The sequence below is a fragment of the Xenopus tropicalis genome, chromosome 8 (genome assembly GCF_000004195.4).
Source record: "Xenopus tropicalis strain Nigerian chromosome 8, UCB_Xtro_10.0, whole genome shotgun sequence".
NCBI lineage: Eukaryota > Metazoa > Chordata > Amphibia > Anura > Pipidae > Xenopus > Xenopus tropicalis.
In genome coordinates, this window is record NC_030684.2 from 134,129,309 (window position 1) to 134,137,250 (window position 7,942).

Genomic DNA, 7,942 nt, shown 5'->3' on the forward strand with positions numbered 1-7,942 from the left:
AACTTACACTGTTAGTTCTCTGGCTTCAACCTGGCAACATGTCCCTTGGCAAAAGTAAAGTCTCTTGATAAATTGCAGAATATTTGTGGTTTCACACTGGCATAATTTCTCCCAACTAAGTTATAATTACCCCTTATTGGGGGCAGAACAGTCCTATTGGGTTTATTTAATGATTAAATGATTCCCTTTTCTCTGTAATAATAAAACAGTACCTGTACTTGATCCCAACTAAGTTATAATTACCCCTTATTGGGGGCAGAACAGTCCTATTGGGTTTATTTAATGATTAAATGATTCCCTTTTCTCTGTAATAATAAAACAGTACCTGTACTTGATCCCAACTAAGATATACAGTGGTGTGAAAAACTATTTGCCCCCTTCCTGATTTCTTATTCTTTTGCATGTTTGTCACACTTAAATGTTTCTGCTCATCAAAAACCGTTAACTATTAGTCAAAGATAACATAATTGAACGCAAAATGCAGTTTTTAAATGAAGGTTTACGTTATTAAGGGAGAAAAAAAACTCCAAATCTACATGGCCCTGTGTGAAAAAGTGATTGCCCCCCTTGTTAAAAAATAACTTAACTGTGGTTTATCAATTTCAATTTTCAATTTCAATATCAATTTCTGTAGTCACCCCCAGGCCTGATTACTGCCACACCTGTTTCAATCAAGAAATCACTTAAATAGGAGCTACCTGACACAGAGAAGTAGACCAAAAGCACCTCAAAAGCTAGACATCATGCCAAGATCCAAAGAAATTCAGGAACAAATGAGAAAAAAAGTAATTGAGATCTATCAGTCTGGTAAAGGTTATAAAGCCATTTCTAAAGCTTTGGGACTCCAGCGAACCACAGTGAGAGCCATTATCCACAAATGGCAAAAACATGGAACAGTGGTGAACCTTCCCAGGAGTGGCCGGCCGACCAAAATTACCCCAAGAGCGCAGAGACAACTCATCCGAGAGGCCACAAAAGACCCCAGGACAACATCTAAAGAACTGCAGGCCTCACTTGCCTCAATTAAGGTCAGTGTTCACGACTCCATCATAAGAAAGAGACTGGGCAAAAACGGCCTGCATGGCAGATTTCCAAGGCGCAAACCACTTTTAAGCAAAAAGAACATTAAGGCTCGTCTCAATTTTGCTAAAAAACATCTCAATGATTGCCAAGACTTTTGGGAAAATACCTTGTGGACCGACGAGACAAAAGTTGAACTTTTTGGAAGGTGCGTGTCCCGTTACATCTGGCGTAAAAGTAACACAGCATTTCAGAAAAAGAACATCATACCAACAGTAAAATATGGTGGTGGTAGTGTGATGGTCTGGGGTTGTTTTGCTGCTTCAGGACCTGGAAGGCTTGCTGTGATAGATGGAACCATGAATTCTACTGTCTACCAAAAAATCCTGAAGGAGAATGTCCGGCCATCTGTTCGTCAACTCAAGCTGAAGCGATCTTGGGTGCTGCAGCAGGACAATGACCCAAAACACACCAGCAAATCCACCTCTGAATGGCTGAAGAAAAACAAAATGAAGACTTTGGAGTGGCCTAGTCAAAGTCCTGACCTGAATCCTATTGAGATGTTGTGGCATGACCTTAAAAAGGCGGTTCATGCTAGAAAACCCTCAAATAAAGCTGAATTACAACAATTCTGCAAAGATGAGTGGGCCAAAATTCCTCCAGAGCGCTGTAAAAGACTCGTTGCAAGTTATCGCAAACGCTTGATTGCAGTTATTGCTGCTAAGGGTGGCCCAACCAGTTATTAGGTTCAGGGGGCAATTACTTTTTCACACAGGGCCATGTAGGTTTGGATTTTTTTTCTCCCTAAATAATAAAAACCCTCATTTAAAAACTGCATTTTGTGTTTACTTGTGTTATCTTTGACTAATAGTTAAATGTGTTTGATGAGCAGAAACATTTTGTGTGACAAACATGCAAAAGAATAAGAAATCAGGAAGGGGGCAAATAGTTTTTCACACCACTGTAATTACCCCTTATTGGGGGCAGAACAGCCCTATTGGGTTTATTTAATGGTTAAATGATTCCCTTTTCTCTGTAATAATAAAACAGTACCTGTACTTGATCCCAACTAAGATATAATTACCCCTTATTGGGGGCAGAACAGCCCTATTGGGTTTATTTAATGGTTAAATGATTCCCTTTTCTCTGTAATAATAAAACAGTACCTGTACTTGATCCCAACTAAGATATAATTACCCCTTATTGGGGCAGAACAGTCCTATTGGGTTTATTTCATTGTTAAATGATTCCCTTTTCTCTGTAATAATAAAACAGTACCTGTAATTGATCCCAACTAAGATATAATTACCCCTTATTGGGGGCAGAACAGCCCTATTGGGTTTATTTCATTGTTAAATGATTCCCTTTTCTCTGTAATAATAAAACAGTACCTGTACTTGATCCCAACTAAGATATAATTACCCCTTATTGGGGACAGAACAGCCCTATTGGGTTTATTTAATGGTTAAATGATTCCCTTTTCTCTGTAATAATAAAACAGTACCTGTACTTGATCCCAACTAAGATATAATTACCCCTTATTGGGGGCAGAACAGCCCTACTGGGTTTATTTCATGGTTAAATGATTCCCTTTTCTCTGTAATAATAAAACAGTACCTGTACTTGATCCCAACTAAGATATAATTACCCCTTATTGGGGCAGAACAGCCCTATTGGGTTTATTTAATGGTTAAATGATTCCCTTTTCTCTGTAATAATAAAACAGTACCTGTACTTGATCCCAACTAAGATATAATTACCCCTTATTGGGGGCAGAACAGCCCTATTGGGTTTATTTCATGGTTAAATGATTCCCTTTTCTCTGTAATAATAAAACAGTACCTGTACTTGATCCCAACTAAGATATAATTACCCCTTATTGGGGTCAGAACAGCCCTATTGGGTTTATTTAATGGTTAAATGATTCCCTTTTCTCTGTAATAATAAAACAGTACCTGTACTTGATCCCAACTAAGATATAATTACCCCTTATTGGGGGCAGAACAGCCCTATTGGGTTTATTTAATGGTTAAATGATTCCCTTTTCTCTGTAATAATAAAACAGGACCTGTACTTGATCCCAACTAAGATATAATTACTCCTTATTGGGGGCAGAACAGCCCTATTGGGTTTATTTGATAAAATAAAGATGCAGAACTGAGATCTGAAGGGTTCTTTACCTTGGCAGAGTAACCACCATGGAAGCTCCCTCTACAATTTCTAAATATTGCTATGTGGTTCTGTTTTAATTGTTCTTCCAAAATCCCTGCACTCATTTTGAGACCCCATATTTTGCACTCTTTTTCCTGCTATTTAAACCGCCCCTCTTTAGCTCATACAATCGGCTTCCTTATTAAAAAAAAAAATACAATTATTTACAACAGTTTTGAAAAAATATTATATGCATAAAATATTCTATACAGCTGTAGGGGACCCGGGGGGTTAACTTCCACTACTGGTCAGTAAGTTCTGGTTCTGTTACCTATGCCCTGTGGAAGGGAGGTTTCCCAATTGGCCCAGAAATGTTATTAATGTGATTAATTCCTGTCCACAGTTTATATAATGTATGAGAACACACGGCTCTTCTTCTTTAGTCCCCACCTAGTACCAGGGGTGGATGTACAGGGAACTTGGAGCATAAGGCCCCAGTATTATACTTGGGACCCTAAGGAAATCTTCATCCTTACAGAAGTCAAAGAACAGGAAACCCATAACTGAAGTAAAGCATAAATAGCAGTTTAAATAATAAGAGTTGTGAGTTAGACAGGCCAGCTTAGAAAAAGGCAGCATTGGGCTCCACCAAGGAGAGTAGTGTGGAATTAGTTCTCTAAAGGAACTACCAACTGGGAAGGAACTCAGGCTAGTGTTGTCCCTGGAGGGGATTGTTACACAGAGATCTTTGTGAGCGGTGAGACTAATCCTTCACAAGTTCTGTCTGGGCGACATGCGGTATATGGGTGTCTGGGCCACTGTATACTACTTGACCTTTGCTACACCACTCATATGCATTGCTTTACTCAGGAAGTACTTCTGCACCATTTGATAAATCTTTTATGTAGTTAGGAGCAACTGCTATCCAGTGATTTTAAAACATACTAAAGTAGAGTTACAGTTCAGCTCCCTAATGCCTTTCCCCCTAGTTGCCTTGTGAGGGCCCAGCTAATAAAAAGGTTGGCAATGTAATGGTGTTCTGCCTGGGAGCCGCCGCAATAATGTATTATAGGTTATTTAGGTACAGTATATACCATTGAATTGTGTGTAGGAGAATTTGTTGGTCTTTACCAACGTGGCTAAGCCTTGAGATGTTCCTGATAGGAAAAGAGTATTTTTTTGTGATCTGTTCCCCTAAAAAACTCTTCCTTTAATGTAATTTATTTTATTATTATATATCTTCTAGGGCACCCAGTTGATCCCATTGCTGACCAAAACCAAATTCCTTGACTCCGATGGAAACTTTCTAAAGAATGAGGCCTTCCTTCCCTTCTCAGCAGGTACATTGTCTCCTGTTCCAATAAATGTATATTTATCAGGGAAACGGGTAGAGATTATCACCTGACCAAGGGGCACCCCCCCCCACACAATGTTGTGTAGTTGTTTGACCAATAAATCACATGACTAGTTCGGTGAATCGACCTTTTGAGTGCCTGTACCTTTTTACTGATCAGCCAATAATATGTCTGGGCGGCCATTTAATGAGTGCAGAACTGCAGGGGAAATATTGTTTAATAAGATTTTTTTACGGTGTAAAAGCAGGGTTTTTACAGAAATAGGGCAATTTTCAGTTCACACAACGAAGGAAAATAAAAAAAAAGTACAGGTTGTTCTTTTGACACCAGAACCCCGGTCCCCTGGCAGCCTGAAAACCTGCTTTAGACAGAGCCTTAACTTAAACCTATTTGCGCTTATATAAATGCAGGATTTCACCCCGGCCCTGCCACTTCCAGGATAGAAAGCTCACTCATAGCCCCTCCACTTTTCCCCAGGTAGCGACTTACCAATCCCAACACCTATACACAATATTCCAACCTCAGTGAACTCAGCCTTTTATTGTCCATATTTCCTCTGTCTCACAGTGCATTCTGGGAACACTATATTCTACCTAAAATAAAGCTATTGTGCCCCACTAAGGCAAATACAGTGGGGCTTCACTTAATGGGGCCTATGATATTATGCTGTGTAAAACGAAATTCTCCTGCTTCAGACCTTTGTAAGTTCCAGAGGATGTCCCTAATAAAAAAAAAATGCGTTAAGAAATTGTGGGTTCCTATGGCCGGTTACACATAATGCGAGAGAAACAAATCATAGTAAAAATATTTCTGTTTTATTCTTTCCATATTAAGCATGTGATTAATATTAATTAATTTTCTTATCCTTTACTTATACTAAGCCAACACACTACACAGCACGTTACAGAGATGATACATCATTCCCACATATTCCTGCCCCAGTGGAGCTTACACTCTAAAGCCCCATCACTTCAACCCCTAAGGTAGGCCTTTTTTCTAGGACATATCTAGAAGGTGAAGGAACAATGGCTTGGGGCCTATATAAATGGTATGGAACAGAGGAAGAGCACGTACAGCTATATAAATACATGTTATTATTATTAATAATAATAATAATAATAATAATAATAATAAAGTGTCAGTACATTTTTCAGGGAGTGGCAAAGATCATTGGTGATTGCAGAGCTGCTGTTTTAACCAATCACAGTGTTCACTAAGCTAGAAAATTAAGGGCAATCTGGCCACACAGTATTATCAATAGGCTATAGACAGTATAAGTGTTGAACAAATCTGTTTGCTTTGGCAAAACATTCAGGAAACTGCGAAAAATTTTCGAAACACGATGATGCAACTGCAATGTATTTGATGAGTGCAACTTTTTTTGACGCAACTGCAACTTTTCTGATGTGACCGTGACTTTTTCCTCACTCGCTGAATTTTTTTCACTGGTAATTTTTGCAGGCGTTTCGGGGAAAAAAAAATCCACCAATGGCAAAATGCAGAATTTCGCTGTGATCCATGCCTGGCGAGAAATGTTGCTCATTATTATTTTATAGATAATAATACACTCGCTCAGCTGATAGCACCAAGCTTTAAAGGAGGCTGTCTGACATCCCTTATATCCAATATAGTACAAAGAGGAAACACAAATTTCAGTAGAAAATACTGTATTGAAAATTATATCATCCAAAAGTACAGGAACCTTTACACATGCTTAGTCTCCTTTATCCAACCGCTAGCAATAAACTAGGAATGACAGAGCTGCCAATAAAATACATTTTATATGCAGAAATAGGATGCAGGGTTGGACTGGGGGGTGCAGGGCCCACCGGGGCTCCCGCCCCAGGGGCCCTGCAGGTGCCCCAGCCAGCTGTGTCCCCTCCCCCCCCCAGGGGCCCCCCTAACCCCCCCACAGGGTCCTCACCCAACGTCCTCCCCCAGCGTGTATAAATTGAACGCGTCAGGGGAGAAACAGTCAGTAGGGGGAGCGCCAGCAAAGGTCGGACTGGGCCACCGGGGCCCACCGGGATTTTTCTTGGTGTCCCGGCGGCCCAGTCCGACCCTGATAGGATGTGAAATCACATTCTACAACTAAGAAAGGTATTGACGGAAAAAGCGCCTATACACCAACCAACAGAAAGGGTTGGGTCAGTAGGGAATAACACAGGGAAGGGACTGAATGTACTGACATAGCAATAAAGCTCTCTGATGGGGGAGGCACCAGTGCATTATAGTATTACAGTATATCTCAAAAATTAAATTCCCATAGAAAAATCCACAAGCCATTTCTGAATGAACCATTGCCAAGGATTACTCACAGACAGAAGGGCAAATTTACAGTCTCACAAAATTGCACGTTGTTGAATGCAATTTTGCCATACATGAAAGGTACTTGGGTCCAAAGATGTTCCTTGCACTTCCCTATAGTTGCACGAGGACACACAGTATTAGTGGCAAATTTCCGCATTTTGTCACTGGCGGATTTTTCTGTGGAACAGGCCCGAAAATTTGTTTCGCCAAATGGGGATAAATTCACGAAACGGCTAAAATGACGTGTCAAAAAAATTGTTGCAAATTGTTGCATGTGTTAAAAAATTTTGTGCGGCACAAACAAAAATAATGCGTGCGACAATTTTTTTTGACGCGCCTTTTTAGCCGTTTCTGGAATTTATTGCCGTTTCGCAACTTTTTTGGCAAAGCGAAACAGGCATCAATACACAGTATGTCCATCCCTCCTCCTGTTCTGGGTTCCATGCAGGTGCGCCTATTGGTGCGACCCTGGAGCTACCGGCACCATCAAGTGGGTCTTATTCTAGTGTTCTGGATGCATCAATATATGCACAGCACGCTTGTGCCTAAAGAATGCAGGTGTGCTTGTGATGCTGAGTTCCAAAAAAAAAATTACTCAATAGTGTCTTCAAAAACAGTCGACACAACTGCATGGAATTATTGGGTAAAACACTACGTTGCGGGTAGGAAATATGGTAACTTGCATCTGAAATAGCACTCTGCACATACCTACCAACATTTGAAAATGAAAAAGAGGGACAAAATATTTTGCCGCGAGAAGAGCGGCTAAATTTTTCTTGACCACTATATGGCCACACCCCCAGATGTCCCATTTTTGCACACCGTCCCGCTGTCCCAGATACTTACTGAAATGTCCTGCTGTGTCTTTAAGTGTTCTGCTCGTCTTCAGGTCTTTTTGGCTTCCTTCGGGTTTCCTTGGCTCCTTCTGTCCCTGCTGTTTTTGGATCTTCACAGCTTCTTCCTGCACATTTTTTTTGTTGTTGTGGGTGCTGGTGCTGCTCAGGCCATGGGTCACAAAAGTTCCGCTGGTGCTGCTGTGCCTTTATCTACTACTGTACAAGCTCTACTTACTGCTCCTTTTTAAAAAATAATAAGCTTGGTGAGTC